We start from the raw sequence: 23,206 nt of genomic DNA on the forward strand, positions 1-23,206 counted from the left end.
TCCAACCTAGTTTTGATTCGAACCCTAGGAAGGAGTGGTTCGTTCCTGTTTGTAATTGAACAGGTCCTTTACTGTGAAATTTTAACGAGCCCAGTATAGGAGAAACTCGGCGTTTTTCAATTTTAGAGAGTCTGAAAAACTTAAGAAGACTCCAAGTTGAACTTTTTCGTAGATTTGTGTCCCCCAAGCCCGAAAAAGTATAAAATAATACCTGGGAGAACCGCTTGATCTTGCGACCAAGGAGTACTTTCATGATTAGTGTCTCTGACCTAAAAAGTAAAAAGCGATCAAGGACACGTCGTTTTATTTCCAGTATCGAGTTTGAAACGACAAAAACCTGGCAATCTTTTCCTGTTTTTACGATCAGAAAAGGGCTATAAAGGGACCGTCTTTTAATTCCGTTTTAACGAGTGTAAAAGAAACGCTCGACAATCTTTTCATATTTTAGGAGTCAGAAAAGGGCTTAAAAGATGACTCTGATACTTTGGTTCGTGAAAAATGACAATTTTCCCCCTAAATCCCTTTGTCCTGCACAAAAACGACACATTACTCATACCTGTTTAAGATAGGCAAAAATACATTGAAAAATATCCTTCCATGGTGAAAAATAAACAAACCTAGCATTCATTCATCCAAAAAACCTATAAAAAGACTTTTTACCATGTCATTTTTACCATTTTACTGTTGAGGTTGAGAAAAGGGCTTTTGGCAAGAAACTTCCCGTGGTCATTGCGGAGAATCCGACCGTCAGAATCGAACGCCGTCTCTTCCAGGTATTTCACAACATCCTCCTCTTCAATTTCATCCGATTAAAATTTTGTTTTAGGTTTTAGTTTTGGTTTTTGGGGGGTTTTAGGTTTTAAAAACCACTCTGCGGGGTACACAGGTGCCCCAAGGGTGACCTGCGTCCCCCGACCTTTTCCTACACAGGAAAAAGGTCAGGGTACGCAACCCACCTTCAGGCCAGCTGTGTCCCGACGCTCTGTGTCCTAAACGCGGGGTGCGTCCCCCGCGAAGGGCGGAATTTGAAACCCCAAACCCCAAAAATAACCATTTGAATTTTCCCAAATTAATTATAACCTTTATTTCTTGGTGTGTAGGGCACTCACCATGTCGGATTGGAGAGAAAGAGAGCACGAGGATGTTGATTTAGCCGCAATCAATCATCAACCTTCCATTGATGCCCTAAAAGCATGCGGACTATATAAATACTGGGCCATACCTGGCATGAGGGCTCAGGTGAGATTCTTGGAGTGGCTGGTTGAGAGATGGAACATTCATGAGCAATGTTTTTACATTGGAGGGCACTAGCTCGAGATAGAGCCCTCTGACATATACTTTCTCACTGGCTTGCCAAATAGGGGCGAGCAACTCAATCTAGCCGGGACTAGGCCGGGTGGCCAATCCCTTGCTAGTCTCCGGGCAGATTGGTGCATACCCAATCAAAACCATGCGAAAGGCATAGAAATCAAATACATCTCTCGGCGTGAACTCAAGGTTATAGCTTTCACAGTTACCAGAATTTGCGGTGCAGCTGCTTTACATATTGCCACCGGGTCCCAAATGCGGATGGCGATTGACTGTTTTTGAGGCACCATCTTCAACTGGTGCGATGCTGTGTCAGCCAACATGAAGGGCCAACTGACTAGGGCAAAGAACGGACAATTGAAGGCCTTTGGATATGGGCCTCTAGTTGTGAGCTTTGCCTTAGAGAGAGTTCCGATGCTGATCCCTCAGCATCTCACTGTTGATATCTTGGGTCCTCGGGAGCCAAAGCTGATACGATGGGTTATGGTGATGGCCCGGCATCCTGACGAGGGCGCGGCAGTTGTTCGATTCCCTGCTGGTTATTTTCACTAGTTAGAGGACCAGGTTTTTGCGATCCAGGACTTTCCGTATGCCGGAGTAGATTTTCGAGGTGATTCGGACATGGTTCTTCCACAGGGAGAACAATGGGATGACAGAGGTACTTCATTTTCCACGAATTTTTAAATTATGTATTTTTTTTTTTTTTTTTTATATATATCATCTCAAAACTGACAGTAAAAATTTTCAAAATGCAGATGTAGGTCCACGGCGTCCAGCCAACCTCCGGGCTTTTGAGAGGAGAGTACCAGCTGTACCAGCGCCATCCCCACAGGATGCGGCCGCAGAGACCTTAGCCGAGCTGGAACAAGATCTAGAGCGTCTGACGGCGGATATACCAGAGACCACCATAGATGATATTCCCATTCGACTCCAGCGCTATGTTGTCGTAGTCCCAGGACCTTTTAGGAGGTTCTTGTGTAGGGTAGCACGGGCAGTGGTCTCGTATAGAGAGCACCACCAGTGATTGGCTAGTCACTTTTGTAGACACATATGACATTTTTGGTTTTTTGTACTCATCATTTTTGCCGATCATAAGGTGTTTTTCAACCTATGATCGAAGACGATGTATATTTTTTGACACACTCCTATCTATATATATATCATTATTACCGGCTCATTTTGTTTAACATATGTGATGAGATGTTTTTAAATTTACTTGCATGATTATCGTAAATGTCTGTCCAACATTTGAGAAGCAATTGCATCTGCTAATGTATTTAAAGACCTTGGAATATGCTGATATTCAATGTAATCAAATTCACGTTCCAAGAGACGCACTCTCAAAAACAACCTTAATAACACAGGATTTCTAATGGCATATACTCTATTAAGCTGTAATACAACGAGTTCAGAATCTAACCTCACTATCAAACGTCGAATTCCAAATGTAATAGATTCAGACAATAATTCAACCACTGCACTGTATTCTGCAATGTTGTTCGTCGTTTGACCGAGGCTTACCCCATGCATAGAAACTAACTCGTCAGAGGGCGAATAGATAACCCAAGCTGCGGAAGAGATATTCCGTGTACTACGACAAGCACCATCAGCAAATCCAATGTATGTTTGGAGAGGCGTCGACATCTGCAATATCAAGAGTAAAACCAAGATAAGCCAGAATAACGACTAAAAACACACTTTCTAAGCTAAGCACACTATCTAAACTAACAAACATACTAGCTAGAAAGAAAACCTAACCTAAATAAAAATTCTCCATACCCACCATTTAAGCATAATACCTCTTTAGGTAAAGTCCATTTCTGTGTTTACCCAAAGAGTCCCCATCAAAATCTACCAGCTCATAGGCCCCTTTTGCTAGCTTTCGCTTTACAATGTAGGGTCCATGCCACATAGGAACGAATTTCCCAGTACCTAGTTTATCGTTAGCTTGATCATATAATAGCACTAGGTCTCCCTCCGAAAAACTTCGAGGGGTCACATTTTTATCATACTGAGCTTTCATTCACTTTGCGTGAGTCTCGATTGCCAATGCAGCATTACGTCGAGTCTCATCTAACTGAGCCAAGTATAATAAACGTTTCTCCTCTTTGGAAGTAGCTGGGAGTAATTCGACAGCCATTTGAAGTGATGGGATTTCGCATTCAATGGGTAACACAGCTTCCAAGCTATAAACTAGCTGGAAAGGAGTGAACCCTGTTGAAGTTTTTACTGAAGTTCGGTATGCCCATAGCGCTGAAAATAACATGTTGTGCCAATTCGACCGATGAATACCAATGGTTTGTCAGATCATGATAACCAGAACTTTGTTGATAGACTCAACCAAACCGTTGGCTTGCGGATAATAAGGAGTAGAGCTATCGTGGCGCAAACCAAGCTGGCTTGTAAGCTCAGTCATCATGATGTTTCGAAAATGGCTCCCATGGTCAGTGATGATTGCTTGTGGGACACCAAACCTAGTTATAATATGATTGAATACGAAAACTGCAGCTGTTTTGCCACTTGCGTCGAATGTAGGCATCGCCTCGGCCCATTTAGTAAAATAATCAACCGCGAGGATGATATACGCATGCCCCCCGGCCGAGTGAGGGTTACAAGTAATAAAATCGATACCCCATTTGGTGAAAGGACCAACGGCAATTATAGGATGGAGAGGAGCAGGTGGTGCGCGCATCTTGCGATCAAACACTTGACAGTTGTGGCACTTCCGGACCGCAATGATACAATCTTTAAACATGGACGGCCAGAAATAGCCAGCGCGCAACACCTTCTGAGCTGTGGCATACCCAGACATATGACCGCCACATGCTCCAGAGTGACAATCATTCAAAACTCTCTCAGCCTCTTCGTGAGTTAAACAACGTCAAAAAACTAAGTCTGCCCCCCGGCGGTAAAGTGTATCTCCAATAATCTTGTATTGCTGGGATTGAAACCGAATTTTTCGACGTTCCGACTTTGAAGCTTAAGGCCGAAAGGTTTGGGTTTGGAGATAGATGATTATATCCCCGTACCACGGATCTAAAGTACTGATAAGAAACAAAGATTCATCCACAATGGACTCCTCTGCCACAGTCTCTGTGTCAGCACGCAGGAAATCACACATCAATTCCGCAAAAACTAAGGATTTCTTAGACTTGGACTTCTCAAACTCCAAGTCGAACTCTTACAGGATAACGATCCATTTAGAGTACTTGCCCCCTAGCAGTTGTTTTGTCAAAATATAAATCATAGGGTTGCAATCCGAAATAACTGTAGTTTTACGAAGAAGAATGTAGTGACGAAAACGCTGGACAGCTTGAACGGCTGCCAGGGCCAATTTCTCCACATGCGAATATTTTAGCTCAGTGGGGTTTAACGTCCTACTAAGATAATATATCACATGTTCCATTCCGAATTCAACTTCTTGGGCTAACACCATTCCAATAGTGGAATGCGAAGCTGCGAGGTATAAGAAGTAGTCCTGGTTGTAGTTGGGAGGATGCAACAACGGTGCATGGGTCAATGCGTGTTTAAGTGCATCAAAAGATTGTGGGGCAATCTCGTCCCAAAAGAATTGAGCATTCTGTTTCAACAACCATGTAAAACCCTTAGTGACCTCGGCGTAAATTGGTGCAAACTCGAAGGAGGAGGCAATTTGATGATGGCTTTGACCTTCGAGGGATCGACGCGAATGCCGGCTTTTGAAACAACAAATCCCAGCAATCGACTTGCTTCTATACAGAAAACACACTTGTGTGGATTCAACCGAATACGATAATGCCGACACCTCATAAAGATTGCTCGTAAGTGGACAAGGTGATCAGCTCGATGTAAAGAATGAGCAGGCAAATCATCGAGGTACGGTTGCACAATGTGCTTGATGTCATGAAATGCGTAAGACATCACCCGTTGAAAAGTGGCTCTGGCATTCTTAAGCCCAAAAGGTAATTTGCAGTAAGCAAATGTCCCCCATGGACAAATGAATGCCGTTTTTGGTTGATCGGCAGATAGAATATTGATTTGATTATAGCCCGAAAAACCATCCATAAAGGAAAACATTTCACTTCCGGCACAATCATCAATTATTTGATCGATATAAGGCATTGGATAGTTGTATTTTGGACAAGCTCGATTTATATCCCTATAATCGATACAGGTTCTTATTGTTCCTTGTTTCTTGTTAACCGGAACAATATTCGATATCTAATCCGTTAACGGGATCGGATAAATGAAACCTGCTTTCAACAGCTTCTCGACTTCTGCTTTAATCGCAGCCGCTTTCCGAGGGTGAATCTGACGCAACCGTTGCCGGACGGGTTTAGCATCCGGGTAGGTCTTTATTTCATGAACAACAATGGCAGGGTCGATTCCTGGCATTTCCTTGTAAGACCAGGCAAACACATCGCGGAATTCTTGGAATAGGGCCTTGTAAGTTTGAATTTCATCTTCTGTACATGAGGCACCTATATGAATGTTTTCCTGAATTCCGGGCTTCACTGAAATGTCAATGGGAATAGTGCGAGAAATATTCCCTAAATTCAACTCTGAATCAGGATGTTTCGTTGGATTTTGAGCGTCTTTGACATATTCGGCGGTAAAGATAGATGAAAAATAGTTTTCAAAAGCATCATCCTCAGGTAAAAACGAAGATCTATGATGAAGATCTTCCCATGGTAGATCGTCTACACTTAGGATTTCGCGAAGTTGGTCGTCAGATGACACGACTTCGGGAAACGATATCCATTCTAAGGTTGATGTGAAAAGTGACTCTTCACTGACCACATTCATTTGGTCGATTTGGGTTGAACGCGAGTCGGTAAAAGACATGACGGCTTCATAAGCAATTTCATATGGACTCAAAGGCATAGCATCACCGAATGAGTCTATCTCAGATTCAGATGGGACAATCCAAGGATCATCGTAAATGATGGTGTCTGATGTAATCATATGAATTGATGCAAATGAAGGGTCTGCGTTGATTGGAGGGAAAGGAAAACTTCCCAGTAAACCGGAATCTTTAACTAAACCTACGCCAACGTCCCTATAAGGGATTGTCGTCTTACCGACATGCTGGATACTCTCTGAAGAGGCTGGGTCCGATGAAAAGTATGTCAGCTGATCAATTGTCACGATCTTATCGTTATGTGGAAACTTTATTATTCTGAAGACCGATGAAACGACCGCTGTCATAGCATATGACCAACTTCGACCCAAAAGAAGGTTGTAGTCTAGAGGGGCATCAACCACCTCCACATCCAGACTAACGGTTTTACCTTCTACCCCTATAGGCAATTCCTGTAGAATACCAAACGGACGGAACCCACAGCCATCAAAGGCCTTAAGGATGGTCGGGGATTGGTTCAGCGAAGGAGAACCAAGTGATCTCCAACACTGAATCGACATAATACACGTGGAAGCTCCCTCATCAATTACAGTCCGATGAATAGGCCTGTTTTTGACTATCACTGGAATCTGGAAAGCCATTTGATGGGGTAGACGCGGTGTACTATTTTCTAGATCGAAGATTATCAGATTCGGGTCCTGAACATCAACAGCTCCGATAGCCGACAAAAGTAATCTCCGTTGTGCTGGGCATGATTGCAGCACTTCTAAAGCTGACATTGCTGAGGGTGAAACAGCTAAGTCCTCAACAATGTTGTAATTCTGGGCCGCTCTCGCATGTGGATTGAAAGCAGACCTTCGAAGTACCCCCTTAGCGGGCGGTTTGATTACTAAGTCCGGGTTAGGTTTTTCGATCTGTAGTGGATCGGAACCAGGAGCTGAGGTTGATGGATTAGAATGAGAAGATTCTGCTTCCTTACCATCAACAGGACTCTTACTACCATAATCTTGCGATCGAGTCGCAATCCTCACATGAGACATCATCAAAATGGGTTCTTCACTGGCAGTCGAGGAAGAACCTATCATCTTACTCTCCTGCTTTGGAAATGGATCTTTCAACACAGCAGGAGTGGGAGAACCTTTGACTATTTTCACAACCTCGGCTCGATGAGGGCAGTCTCTTGTAAAATGATCCTCTTCACAAATAAGACAAGGATATCGAGGTTTGCGCTTTTCGTCATTGGTTTCCGACTTTTCTGTTTTCTCCTTCGGAGCCTTGTCTGCTTTAGCCTTCTTCTTCCCTTTCTTCTTTCCACCGTTTTTTGATTTGGCCGTAGATGACTCTACAGTGTGAATATCGGCGGAAAGTTTAGGAGAAGACTCTCCTGTCGGGGAATCAGGCAGGGTGATTATAGGAGTAGTAGAACTCTTGGAAGACTTCTTCTTTCTCTTTGTGTTCACCGTACCAATCATACCATCAGCGGCATGAGATCCCGAAGGAGCAGCAGCGATTTGATTCGATTTTGGAAGATCTGGGATCTTCTCGTGCAACGTACCCGACTGAGTATAAACTAAGTCAAGGTACTACACCTGAGCAATGACTTGCTCCTCAGTAACTACTCCAGCCTTAGCTACATCTTTAGTAATCTTTGGTAACAATGATTTAACAAACCATTCAGCTAAGATTTGGTCCGGAATAAAAACTTTCACTAACCTTCTTCGACGTCTCCACTCATGAATATGATCGGAAATATACGTGGACGTCGATTGTTTTAGTGAAGTTAATAACTCCGTGCCGTTATCGTATCTGACCGGCAACTGAAAGTGAGTTAAGAACGAGGTAGCTAACTGGCTAAAATTGTAAAAAGAGGCCCGTGGCAACTCAATGTACCACTTGGCCGCGAGACCAATGAGTGTACGTTGGAAAAGACGTAAGCGGATCGAATCATCCGAGATAGAATTTGAAGCACACCAGAGGTGGTAAGTCATCACATGATTGGACGGATCCTCTCTAGGCTTACCTTCGAACTTGGGTATATCACTGGGCAACTTATTTGGCATTGGCGGCCAGAACTGAAGATATTGAATTGGATCATTCGTTAGGCGCGTCAAGTCTGGTAAATCCAAAGTTGCGATAAACGGTAATTGCCGGTTAGGATCTCTAAAACTCTGGGTCACAAGACCAGACCCAGGAGGAGGATATCCAGGATAACTAGGAACAGGAATCGCATTAGGGATATTATATCCTCCTGGAAAACCAGGATTAACCGGACCGTACTGGGGTTGTTGAGGTTGTTGATAAGTGTACCCAGGATACGGTTGATACTAGTAAACCGGTTGTTGGGCAGCTTGCCCTTGTTGGTACTGTCCCTGGTACGGTTGTTGAACAAATTGAGGTTGAGTAGTGACAACCGTACTTATACCAGGCTAACCTATAGGCATCTGGACCGTGGTTTGAATCGTAGATCCAGACAACGGTAAAGATGCCTGAGGAGTGGTTGCAGAGACAGTAGAAACCGGAGCTATCGATACTCCAGAAGTAAGTGCGGCAGATGTAGCGGTAGTTGCAGCAACCGTTTGAGATGGAGTACTAGGTGCAATTGGCGGCTGAGTAACTACCGAAGTTACAGAAGTTTGAACATTTGACTGGACAGGTTGCAGTTGCTGGGGTGAACCAGAAACTACGGGTTGTCCAGCTTGAGGTAACAACTGTATACTTGGCTGCAACACCTGTTGACCTTGGGATGGATCCCACACTATCATTCCGGGGTATTGGCCCGTAACAGGTTGAGGATACTGAGATCCATAACCAAGTTGAGGGTAGGGTTGATAATTGAAAGGTACACTTCCCGGACTTTGAACATAAGACTGACCCTGAGGTGGTTGATAACCTTGACTTGAGTATTGACCTTGAGGTTGATAACCTTGGGGTAAATACTGATACTGGGGTTGACCTTGACCTTGAGGTTGATACCCTTGAGGTTGATATTGATACTGAGGTTGACCCTGGGGTACATATTGAGGCTGGGGTTGACCTTGAGGCATGTATTGTACCATAGGTACATACTGGCCTTGAGGTTGCCCCCCAGACACAATTTGTGTACCTTGAGGTTGCCCCCCAGGCGTTAATTGAGGCTGCCCCCCAGGCGGTAATTGGCCACCTTGAGGTTGAGAAACGGGAACTGATCCTGACATCATGTAAATGTCCCCTACACCCAACGGTCTATTACCATTGTTTCCAGCTAATAACCCATGATCGACGGGTTGAGGAGATGCCCCCGCAAAGGTACCAGAAAGCGACTGATACCCAGTGGGAACAGAAGGACCGCCGTGTAAGAAAGATTCAGGAGTTTGAGTGAACATGGACGACTGACCAGACATATTTACAGGAGTATAGATACCTCCAGGTGGAAAAGGAGTGCGAGGTGGAGAAAAACTTAACCCTGAGTTGTCTAAATAGTTAGTTAACGAAAGGTACCAAGTAGTACTTCTAGGAGGACTGTAAAAGATAGATTCATGCTCCCTTAGATCAATAGTAAGTTGATCTTCAAGGTTAGAGACACCTATTTCTTCCTCTGGAGCAAGTTCTTCAATAGCAATCAAACCAGTAGGAAGATTTTCGGTGATAACTCGTTCTACTCTTGGTGAATCTGGAACACTAGAAGTCGGAGTAACAGGTTCAGATATTTCAGGTTCTTCGCCTATATCACTAGTAGACGAAAAACTACCAGCAAGCTCAGAAACTGTAACAGCTTCGGGATTATAACCTGTCTCTAGACTTTGGTAATCTGGATGGACTACCAAGGAAGATTCTCCTTCTTCAGGTGATCCTACTCTACTGCCACTAGGAGGAGTTACAAGGACCTTCAATCCTTCGTACTGACCTGGGACGTCTTCGGGAGATCCACCCCGTGATCTACGAAGTTTCCTCAACAAATCAGTTCCGGTAACAATCTCAGGTGACTTGCCCCGAAGTCTACGGGACTGTCTCGGTAATTCCGCCACAGCTAAAAACTTTTAACTACTACACACGAAAACAAAGTAAAATCTCAAATCAAACCACCTAAAGTCGCTAAAGAACCAAACAAATTTGAATCACACGCCTAAAGAATCTAGGGCGTCAAACCAAGCACAAACAGTAGCCTTCCAGACCAAAAACGCTAGTTGGAGATGAAACCCAACATCGCCGGATTCAGTACAGAAGTGGCGGGTGGAACAGTTACCCCGGCAACCTGCTTAATGAATAGACTGGCACAAGTTCCTCCACTTTAACCGTCTCGAGTGAAGTGAACCCCCCGGAAAATCCAAGTGAGTCTAGCCGACGTCTGCTCCAGGTACAGTGGGATCTTCCCTCCACCGTCACCTCGGTAGAATCCTAAAGATAATGGTCACTAAGGTTACCAACCGCAACAAATGCACCTGGGGGAACAGTCTACACTCCGACAGCACGCAAGGGCAGAGTATCAAGCTCAATCCCCTTGCTGGTTCCTTGACAATAATCCAAGGTTTACCGACAAGTGACCCCTGGCTCCTCGACAATGGTTAATCCGAGGTTTACCGTTTGTAATACGTGCGTGTCTGGCGTCGTTCCCAACAAGGGAGGATTGATCCCCTCACTGGTTCGGACACGAGCTCGTGCTTATCCTTTAAGAGGAGCTTTCCCAGAGTACAAATGAGACAATTGGATTTATTCTATCACAAGATAAGCTACTTGTTTGGTTTTGTTGTCTTGGAGAGTTAATTACTCTCCTACTCCAAGACACTAGCCTGATCTAAATTGGTGTTTCAGAGCCCTAGTAAATAAAAGTTACTACGTTGATTTTACTTTAAGCGTTAATTTTATGGTTTTTCTTAAAGACAAAAGGTAGCGGAAGTGAAACCAATGGTGTGTAGACTCGACTCAAACCACTACAAAAATGCACCTAGGATGATTTACGCTACTTTTCTCTTTCAATGAATTTCCTAACTAAGAGAGTTGAGAAATGCAAATTTTATAGAAAACAACTTTCTTAGTAAAGACAATCAAAGAAACAATTCTCTTTATCTTTCCAAGCATACAAACATGACCACTCCTTACGTGCACGAAAAAATCTTTTTCTTTCAAAATGCCTCAAAGCTACTTGAAACAAAACTTTTCAAAGGAGATGTTTTTGTATTTTCTCTTATTTAATAAAGCATATAAATCTATTTTAACAAAAAGCAATTTCAAAAGCTATAAAATCTATGAAAACTTGACTCACAAGCAAATCAAAAAGAAATTTACTCTAAGCAAACCTAACGAGGCAAAAGCCTACAAGGATGATTCTAGGTTGTTTTACTTGACCACAATCAAGTCAAGGACCAGCTAATGCAGAATCAAAAGACCAGTCAAAACAAAACTCACATTTTTTTGTTCTTTTTGTAAAATAGAATTCAATACTCAATCAACAAGTATTTCGAAATTTTCCAAAGAGACAACTCAAAGGTAAGTTGCTCTCACAGGTAGACTTTATGACAGGTCCGACTTCTAAGAAGGCTGACAAAACCAGAGATATCTAAGGCTTGACAACTTCTACCGCCAAAGTCACTACAGGACCTACTCAAAAATCAAACCCTAGGGCTTAAACTTCTATGAAATCCACTAAAACACTCAATGCTATCGAAACAAGTTCAGGTGAAGATCTTTGACAAGAGACTAATGGATCTGGGCAGTAAAATCTAAGAAAAAGCAAAATCTAAGAGGAAAAATGCAAAAGATGGAAATTTCTTAATTTTTAGCAGGGGACGCAGGCAACCTGTTAAGCCAGGTGCGGGCTCGCTCTGTGCACACAGAAACAATGTGTACAGGTACGCACTGTGCAAGACACATAGGGTGCGTCCTACTGAAAAAACCAAGAAAAACTAAATCTAATTTAATCCTAAGCTAACCCACCCAAAAACAAAGTCACAGAGCCAAAAACCAGAAAATAAATGACTTTTCTCAGATCAAAGTTGCATACAAAGGAAAAGACTTTCACATCAATGGATTCCCTAGTGGAGTCGCCATTTTGTTAGGCGGAAAGAGTCGATAGTGCGGACACAACCAACCTCCCTAGGAGCCTAAGACTCTCTAGTGACAAACAAGACAAATAAGAGCAATCCTTCTCTAAACATGCATTTACTATATAAGAAATCAAGTGTTTAGATCCTACCTGTAGTCCAACACTGTTGTAGCAGTCCAGCCTCGCTGATCCGGATGAGCTCCTCCTTCACTTTGAAACCTGCGTTCACTAACAATCAAACGATTAAATAGCACTTGATAATCTCATAAAATAAAACATATTTAACACATAGACCAAGGAGTACATGAAACAACTCATAAATAACAAGTTATTGAGAAGAATGGACTCATTTGCATTAATAGGAAACAAAAGGAACAATTACAACCTGAGCCTTGGTGTTGTGCAAGTCCCTCCCAGGGTCCATCAAGAGTTCTCCTTTACTTTGACAAAGCTCACCCACTTCCAAATAGAACAAGCAAAGATGACAATCTCTCCTCACAAGCTTCTAAATGGGAGTCCTAATTCCTGTAGCATCTACCCTTAGAAATGTTTAGCTTTCAACCTCCCCTCCTTCTGGCCCAATGCCTGTATTTATAGTGCTCAAGAGGAAGTTAATCAGGTCCACCATCAATGGGATAATCCCCTCTTTGGATGGGATAGCTCCCTTATTGATGGGATAAGTTCCTCTTTGGTAGGGGTACATGAACCATCTGGAGGCACTCAATACACGTCGAACAACCTTCTAGAATGCTCTAGAAATGACCACAAGTAACTTTTTAAAGATGAAACTTGCGCATTTTGACCTTTACAGGGGGACACACCTGCCCCTTTACATACAGAGCGTACAAGTACGCAGCTTTTGTGAACATTGGGTGCGTACCCGCAGGTAAGGTTGAGAGAACCTGCGTACCCAGAGATAAATACATTTATAAAGACTTTCTCTCTTTTTGGAGTTTGACATGGAGAGCAGAGGCATAAGACTTGCCTAAGAGGATAGCATGACTGTTGATAGAGCCATACTAACTGTAAATAGTCATGGTGACATTTTTTAGTGTAACAGGCGTGAAGGTGTCAAGGTGGACCCCAAAAACATCCAGGCAATGCAAGAATGGCCTCAACCTAAGACCTTGAAAAGCTTGAGAGGATTTTTGGGTCTCACAGGCTATTATCGTAAATTTGTCCGCAACTATGGCCGCATAGCGAAGCCCCTAACGCAACTCCTAAAGAAAAATTCCTTCTTCTGGAACGAGGAAGCACAACAGGCATTTACTGCTCTCAAAACCGCCATGTGTTCCACTCCCATCTTAGCACTACCGGACTTCACCAAATCATTTGTCATTGAATGTGATGCTTCGGGAATAGGTATTGGAGCGGTCTTAATGCAGGAAGGGCGACCATTGGCCTTCACCAGCCAACAACTAAGTGGGAGGAATCTGGGCCAATCTACCTACGAGAAGGAAATGATGGCCATCTTACATGCAGTCGAGACCTGGCGACCTTACTTGTTGGGGCGACGTTTCCAAATCCGCACAGATCATCACAGTCTTAAATATTTTTTGGAGCAACGCCTATCTTCCCCACAACAAAATAAGTGGTTAGCCAAAATGCTGGGATATGATTATGAGATCATTTACAAGAAAGGGAAAGACAACAGTGTAGCAGATGCATTGTCGCGCTAATTTGAGGAGGAAAGTCCTCTGCTCGCAATTTCCATCCCCATTCTAGACTGGATTGAAGAGGCTCGCAGGGAATGGTTTTCACATCCCGGGCTCTCCCAACTCATTTCTCAATTGCAGGTAGATCCTAATTCCAGCAAGGGCTACTCGTGGCAGAATGATATTCTTCGCTACAAGGACAAAGTCGTAATATCACCAACATCCACCCTCAAAAGTCGCATTTTGGCAGAATTGCACTCATCTCCCATTGCAGGACATTCGGGCTTTCAGAAGACGTATGCTCACACCAGAAGATCATTTTTTTGGACCGGCATGAAACAGGACATCCTTACTTTCGTAGTAGAATGTGACGTCTGTCAACGCCACAAAGGGGAAACCGTCAACACACCAGGCACATTACAACCATTTCCCATTCCGGCATCAATTTGGACGGAGGTCTCCATGGATTTCATTACAAGTCTTCCAAAGTCTAGGAACAAGTTAGTCATCATGGTGGTTGTGGACCGACTGTCAAAGTATGCTCATTTCTGCGCCCTACCCCAACCATTTACACCAACTTTGGTTGCTCAAACTTTCATGGATCAGATCTTCAAATTGCATGGCATGCCCACTTCTATTGTGTCCGACCGCGACCCAATCTTCACCAGTAATTTTTGGTAGGAGCTCTTCAGAATACAAGGCACTCAACTCAAACTCAGTACTTCATATCATCCACAAACAGATGGTCAAACCGAAGCCGTCAACAAATGTCTAAAAACCTACCTTAGGTGTTTCACTTCAGAAAAGCAACACCTTTGGGTACAGTGGTTACCTCTGGTGGAATGGTGGTATAACACCAACTATCATGCCACCACCAAAATGACTCCCTATGAAGCAGTCTATGGTCAACTTTCGCCTTCCCCTACTTCTTATCTCATAGGGTGCTCCAAAGTACAAGCCATGGATCAACTCCTACAACACCGCGCAACCATGCTTGCCCATCTGCGTGAGAATCTTCATCAAGCTCAGAACCGTATGAAGCAACAGGCTGACCAACATCACTCAGAGCACCAATTTCAAGAAGGGGATCAGGTCTTTTTGAGGCTGCAACCATATAAGAAAACATCACTCAAAGACAAGGGTTGTCAAAAGCTCTCTCCAAAATTCTACGGACCATACCAAGTACTTCAGCGCATTGGAGAAGTGGCTTACAAGTTGGCTTTGCCACCTACAGCAAAAATCCACCCAGTTTTCCATGTATCGTGCCTCAAGAAAGTGATTGGGAACAATTGCCGAGTTCAAACTAGTCTACCTGAATTGGACGAAGAAGGGTCAATCTGGCTTCAACCTGAACAGGTTCTAGACACATGAGACAAGCACCTGCGCGGCCGCATGATTAAGGAGGTCCTCGTCAAATGGAAAGACACCTCTCCGGAAGATGCAACTTGGGAACCAGCCACTATTCTTCAGCAGTTTCCGCAGCTTCAGCCTTGAGGACAAGGCTAGTCTTAAGGGGGAGGGCATGTTAGGGTCCCACCCTAACCCCCTTATTTATGTCATGGGATCACGTCATAGTCAAGAGTCAATAAAGCCCATATTAATATTTTTAAGTGGTTAACCCGCAATTAATGACGGGACCACAGTTAGTTGCAAATGGGCGGTAATATGAGATAGATGGTAAATGGGCGGTAGTATTAGATAGATGGTATTAATAAAACCCATGGTATTGGCCCATGGTATTGCATGTATGAGTCATATATAAAGGATAGAGACTCCCTGCGAGGAGTATCGTGTCTTGTTTTGTAATCAAGCTCTGCTCTATTGGAGGTTGCCCCCTCGAAGAGGCCTGTGAACATTTCTCTCTGAGTAATAAAATCATTGCTATTCTATGTTCTGGGTATATTTTCTTCGCATATTCTGTGTTCTGGGTATCTTTTCTTCGCATATTCTATGTTCGGTATTACTTTGCAGGTTAAGAGCATAACATAGAGCCTACCTTATCATGGGTGCCCTAGTTAGTACCTTGTTGTCACTTAGCACTCATGCTGATTTTTTGTCCCTAGGCTCGGGAGTCCTCTATAGTCCTACCATGACTTATGAGATGAAGACTCATTCCTCTTTACTACTTCGATTCGTTCTAGCCTTATACCCTAGAGGCTCCTTTGAGTTGAGTTGTACTACTGCATTGCATTTTGACCATTTGCACCCTTTTGGCCTTAAGTCGGCTTCACTTGGACTCGTGTTTAAGCCAACTTTTGACCATGACTACTGCGAAATCAAACTTGCATTCCCTTGCCTTCTGCAACTTGACACACCTTGATCCATGGAAGGAACACACCTTTGAGTGTCTTTGACTATTTTTCACCTCCCTTCATTGAGCATAGGAACATTCAAATCCCAAGAACTAGATCATCTACTTCACCGACACTCATTCTTTCCATTGTACTATTGCATTCTTTTATTCTTTTTCCAACTTAATAGAAAAATACAAAAAAATTATATATTCCAAAAAAGAGCGGGAACGGGACAATATTTCCATTTATTGTTGGCAGCTAGAGTCAGTCGTGTCTCCCTTGAACAAAGCACTCAAAAACAAAGTCTCCTCTGTTTGGGCGGGATGTAGTTTGACTTAAGTATGCCTTAACCTTGTTATTGAGTCATTTCTCCCCCGATTGGTTATCTCTTCCAGTCATATGGAGGGTTCGTTCATGCCTCCTGCATGACGAACTTATACAGAGTCATCATATGCTGCCACATAGTCACATTGAGTCATGCTTTTGTTCAAGGGAAGTCACCCTGAGTTGGCCTCTCTGCGGTGTCTCTTGACTCATTTTTTAGTTGGCCATCCCTAGTTGTTAGTATCATGTCTATCATCACATCAGCTATATTGGTCCTTTACTCATTCCGGTTTGAGAAGGTCTCCATTGACTTCTTGCCGGTGGGTCTTGTCCTTATCGACGATGACATCTTGCTTTGAGGACAGGCCTAGAGCTGCACCCTGGCCCTATTTTCATTATTGATAGGTCACTTTGTGCTCAACATCAATTAGTATCATGGGTCTTTAACTAAGTGGTTTCCCTTGTGTTTGACATTAGCTTACATTAGCACACATTGGGATTCATGCAATACCTTGGTTTCCATTTGACCCTATTGGTGAATACCTCACCTCTGTGTCAGCTTTCATTATTGGTTGGTTCAAAGGGTTTCTGTCGTGCGCTAGCCACATCTTATGTACATCGGAAATGTACTTCGGTCAGGTTACTACATCTTTTTCGTCCGATTCCTTCCACATTATTGGCCTATGGGTTACACTCGTGCTAGATTGATGAAGGATGCCTTAATGCCTTCCTTCTAGTGGATCTTTCCTTATCGACTTTGACTCATTGCTCTGGGTCAAAGATATAGAGTCCATTTGGTAGCACCTTGGGGTTTGCAGTAATTAGTGGTAGATCCTTTGCCATCGACAGTGGGAAACCATCATTGTCTCCTGATTGATAGATTCTTACAGGTGTTCGACTTCAGCTCATCTATTCACACTTGTTAGACTGTACTGGGTACCTTGAGACTCATTATCATTATCGGTGAGAAGTCTCGCATTTGTCAACAGTATACATCAATGACCAGTAATTAAACAATTTCTCACATGGTTGACTCCAGATCATTTATTCCCATGTTGTAGAAATTTACCATAGCGGTCAGTGAAGACCTCAGGTTGCATTAGCATTCATTGGTTCACTTGATAGTTGCTCCTGTTGCTGCTAGTTGATACCATTCCACCTTATATGTTGTAGTCAGTCATGGCGACATTCTATATGATGGCACCTGAGTTTGCAGTGTAGTACCATCCTATTCGATCATGTTCAGTTGGTACCTTTTGTGATCAGTCTTTGATATTAGTGATCCGGTTCATTCTTCAGCATCATTGACATTCTTATATGTGATATTCAGACATGTACTTGTTCGATCGTGGTCAGATGATCCATTATGTATTTTCCAGTTCTGTATAATTGTATACTTATTAGATATGCTTGTACTTGATATGCATACATGTTTTACTTTCTCTAACCATGGGTATGCCCACCTCGGACAATGTTTCTTTCTAATCTCCTTCTGTGGCTTGGCAGGCTGAACTCTGGTGAAGTCCTTCTCAGTTTTTGGCATATTTCCTTTCTGTGAACTTTCTTAATACATTTCGGCCATCATGTACCCCTTTTGACCTCATATATTAGGAGGCATATGTTATAGCTCCAAACCTCACTCTTGATGTTTGTGATGCTCCACTCATGGCCTAGGGCAACCCCTCCTTCTAGACCTGGTCCAAAAATTTAAAAAACAGTGTTTTATTCCCTATACACGACATTTTCCTGAGCTAAACATGTGTGTACGCGGGTCTGTGTATACCCAACCCGCGTATATGTCTTAAAACACTTAAAAAAATTAAATCTCCTTAATTTCGAGCGGAGATCACGGGTTTTACCTACTGATTACCTATTAGTGCCCGTGGCCCAACTGTTCCCAACGAATTCCCAACTAGAAAAATACTTTGGGAGAAGTATAAAAAGGCTTCAATGGGAAGGCCTAAAGGAGGGGAGAAGAGAGAGAAAGGTAACTATGCTGAGATTTCCTTGACCAGGTCTGAAGATCCTAGTGCCTCCTGCACTTCCCCCATTTACAGGAAACTCTTGTTTCCTTGTGTGATGATGTCTATCTACTACTTGAGATATCATGGAGTAAGTCATGGAAGGAGTTTGTTAAAGGCTTGAGACTGGATGAATCTGGAGGATGGTTCTTCTTGGAGCCTGTGAAAGGATGAATCAGGTGAAATTATTCCTTTCAATACTTTATTTGTCTATAATAAAATAAACACTTGTCTTTGTTCCTGATATAAATCTTCTTCATGTTTATGATATCCATGTTATGATTCATATATGAATGGTTTTTTAATTGCATAACTAACTACCTTTCAATATATGATGAAGATGATTTCTTTATGATGTTTGGTCCATATATTGCTGTACTTTCTTGAATTGATTGTTTTGCAGGTTGAAGGAGCAAAAGGAACTCCAAGAGGGTTTGGACACTGGCAGGATCTTCTCAAACACAGGACCCCCAGGTATGCCCCTTATCGTATAGTTTGCTTATATTAGCATTAAGGCTTTATGGAATGTGTGTTTCTATATATATACAACCTTTGATCTGCTAGGGTATCAACCCAAGACCCTAGGGTAATTTATCCCTTAATAGGGGGGCAAGGTTGTTAATGTTGAGGCAGAGATAGTTGATGGCAACTTTGATTATAATATTTTATTTGGTTGAAATTTTCTTTATGCAATGGATGCCATGTTTTCATCATTGTTTCGCATCACATGATTCTGTCATGAAGGGAGAATTGTCACAATTGATCAAATGGATTATTCTCCTAACGATCCCAATGCATCCTTTGACTCTACCAACCCCTTAGTGATGAATACCAAGCAGTCTATCAAGAATTTGGGTGTTGGAATCTATTCCTCATTTATGGGTACTTTTTATTGATCCAGGTGGATATTGGTGGCCACCAGCCAATTCCACCTGGACCCCCACCATTGCTTCTTTCAGTTTTTCAGTTTCCTTAATTGTAGCACAATTTACTAGTCTTAGCAGTTTTTCGGGTCATAAACTTTCGGAGCTGTTTTAAGTCCCTAAACAATGTTTTTTTGGAAATCTACCACCAACGATTTTTGGTGTAAAATCGTCTTTTTCATCGTAATCCTTGGAGAGATCTTTCCAATGGACTATCATGCACATCAAACGGAGAAAATATGACCAAGTCACGACGCTGGGAAGTTGGCTATCCAACTCACCCCAACGGGGCCCATAAACTCTTGGTGTTACTTCTCCTCGAGTTAGGGTTTTGGTTGTTTAGGGTTTCCTCTTATTGTTCAATAATAAAAAGGCCCTTGAGCCTCATTGTAAGATAGTTCAGAGGCATGTAGCCGCCACATCTCTTCTCAGAGATAAGCTACCATCACCCTAGTTGGTTTATTTCCATTCCCTGTTTGTAAGCATATTTTAGTATTTTACATTAATGAAATGAGGTATTATTTCTGCTGCATCTTTGTGTTTATGGTTATCTCTATGATTTGTTGTGTTCCTGTTTAAATCCAGAATAGTGGTATTAGAGGGTCTACCTTTTTTCTCTGCTTTTTCTTTGCATGTCCCCAACGAGGTTGGGATATAAAGAGTTAGGGCTTGAACTGGTCAAACCTTTGCAAGACCAGCCTTGCAAATCCCGACGGCCTCCCATGGCGGATGAAAAGAAAGATGAGGGGTTAGGAGATCCTGTCAAAATCTTTCTCGAAGAAGCCCTCGAGCGACAAAGGAACATGATGATGGATAGCTTTGCCTAGATCCTTCAACGGCTACCCAAGGGCGATGCATTGGCTTCCAACAGCTACTCTGGAAACGCCACACCATTCAAGGTACAAGTTAATTTTGAAATCCCAATATTTGAGGGCAAGATAGATGCAGATGTCATCGATAAATGGTTAAATCTATTAGAGGGTTATTTTTCTGTTCATGATTTTTCCAGTTGGGAAAAGATTATTTTCGCTCTTCTCAAAGCATCCCCCCACGTCAAGGATTGGTTAGAAACCTACTGCAAGAAGAAGGATGAAAGTACAAGCTCATTATTTTTTGCCGCACCCACTTGGAATTCATTTTGGAATGCCATCAAGGAGCAGTACTACCCTATTGAAAGCTATGAGGATCAATACATAAAGTGAACCATGCTACGGCAGGGAAGGGACCATGATGTGCCAGAGTTTGCCAATATTTTCCATACCCTTGGCACAAAGTTGGGTATCAAGGATACGGAGAAACATTTGGTACTCAAATACCGTAGCTGCCTGCACAAGTACATCCTGGAAGAAATAGAATTCCTGAACATCTCCCCACTCGGCACGGCATACCGATATGCTGTCAAGGTCGAGCAAAGGTTTAAACAAAGAGAAGCAAGAGTTTGGATCTGTGAATCTGAAGCAAGGGAAAGGTGCCCCAAACCACAACACAAAGGACAAAGCCAAGGCGGGGTGACCCAAGAAAACCCACTAAAGCTGCAAGCAAAGAACAACAATGTGAAGTCGAAAAAGGACACGAGAAAGTGGTGTGAGTTCCATAAGAGCTCCACTCACAACGCAAGTGAGTGTCGGGTCAAGCAGTCACTGGTGGCCGAGCTAAAGGTTTCAGAATCAGATGCATGTTCCGACTCTAAGTCAGAACCTGACAAGGGGAATGAAAAAGGGAAGCAGATTATCGATGTAGAGCCCAATGCCACCGTTTCCGCCACAAAGATCCAGAAGGAGGGACCTGAAGATCCAGAGGAGGAGGAGCATCTTTTCCACTCATAGATGTGGGTAAAGGGCCCCCGCTACAGTTAATTTTCGACTACAGGAGCCAAAAGAACCTCATTTCTACAGAGGTTGTGAAGTGGCTGGGCTTACCAACCACAACACATCCAAAACTGTACACTATCGGGTGGCTTCACCAAGGACGGGATCTTCATGTGAGCCAGCAATGTCGCCTTCCATACAACATCAAGCCCTTCACGGATGAGGTATTATGTGACATTTCTCCCCTTGAAGTTTGTGATGTATTATTAGCACAACCATACTTATGGAAGTGACATGCTGTGTATGAATCAATGCCTCGTGCTGTCATTGCTACTTTGGGAAATAAGTTATACATGACACCAGAGGTAGCACTGCCTACCACCATCTCTTTGGTTAATGCAAAATAATGTTGTAAGCTCATTTCCAAAGCTAGGAATTTGTTTTCCTAATGATACGCCCTCAAGGAAAGAAGAAGATGGTGGCCACGATCTCTAGAAAGGGCCCCTCTGCACGAAAACTACAGATGGACAATGTCATGGAGGAGTATGAGGACATCTTCACCTCCCCCGCAGGGTTCCTCTACAATTTCAAGTCAAGCACTCCATTGATCTGAACCCAGGTGTGCCACTGCTCAATGGACCAATCTATTGGCACTCTATTCTAGAAAATGATGAAATCAAGAGGCAGATTCAAGAGCTGTTGCAAAAAGGTCACATCTGTAAGAGTTCATCGCCTTGTGGGAGCCTGATCATGTTGGTATAGAAGAAGGATGGGACTTGGAGACTCTGTATTGACTATCGAACGCTGAACAAGATCACTTTCCATAAGAGGTACCAGATCCCACAGATTGATGACCTCCTGGACCAACTCAAGGGTGAAAAATATTTTAGCAAGATCGATTTGAAGTCTGGATATCATCAGGTACCAATTGAACCCTCCAATGACTACCTTCAAACCCAAGGAGGGCATTTTCGTATGGTTGGTTATGCCTTTTGGATTGATGAATGCTCCTGCAACCTTCATGAGGCTAATGGATGACATCTTGTGGCCATTCACCAACTCATTTGTAGTGGTATATTTGGATGTCATCCTGATCTTCAGCCAGAGTTGGGAAGAGCACCTCCACCACATTTGATAGGTTCTCCAAACACTATGACAACACAAGTTATGTGCCAATTTGGAGAAATGCACTTTTGGCATGACCCAGGTTCAATATTTGGGATAAATTATTAATGAACAGGGGGTGCATGTGGATCCAGCCAAGATCCAAGTCGTTCGGGATTGGCCATCTCCAACCACTCTGACAGAGCTTCATAGCTTTCTAGGTCTTGCCAACTTCTACCACAGGTTCATGTTGGGATTTTCTCATGTAAATTGGCCCTTGAGTCAAGTCGCCAAGGGAGGAGCGAAAGCAAAATTCTTTTGGTCTGAATCTCAAAAGAAAGCATTCACAAAGTTGAAAGATCGCCTCTACTTGGCACCAATGCTCGCATTACCAGACTTCCAACAACCATTTGAGGTCGATACAAATGCCTTTGACTATGCTATTAGGGTAGTCGTTACTCAACATAGGTATCCAGTGGCATATCACAGTGATACACTTTCAGACACAGTCCAGAAGTATCCCACCTATGACAAAAAGATGTATTCCATTGTGCAGGCCTGCCGACAATGAAAGCATTATATTTTGTGGAAGGAAATGATAATCCACACAGACCACTGACCCCTACAGTTCATACAGACCCAAGGGAAATTGCAGAATGATCGCCATCAGAAGTGGTCCACATACCTGCAACAGTTCCACTTGAATATGAAGTATAAGAAGGGAAACACCAATAATGTTTCAGATTGCCTCAGTCGACCACTGATCATGGCGTTAAACACCGTGCTCAACTCTTATTGGCACGAGACTTCTGATTGGCCACTTCTATACAAAAGAAACCCAGAGTTCGGCCGCACATACCAGACACTCTTGGAGGGTCAGCATGTTCCAGATTTTCACCTCCAAGATGTC

This window comes from Pinus tabuliformis, chromosome 6 (genome assembly GCF_031772625.1).
Source record: "Pinus tabuliformis cultivar Carrire ecotype Pingquan chromosome 6, CPIR1, whole genome shotgun sequence".
Lineage (NCBI taxonomy): Eukaryota > Viridiplantae > Streptophyta > Pinopsida > Pinales > Pinaceae > Pinus > Pinus tabuliformis.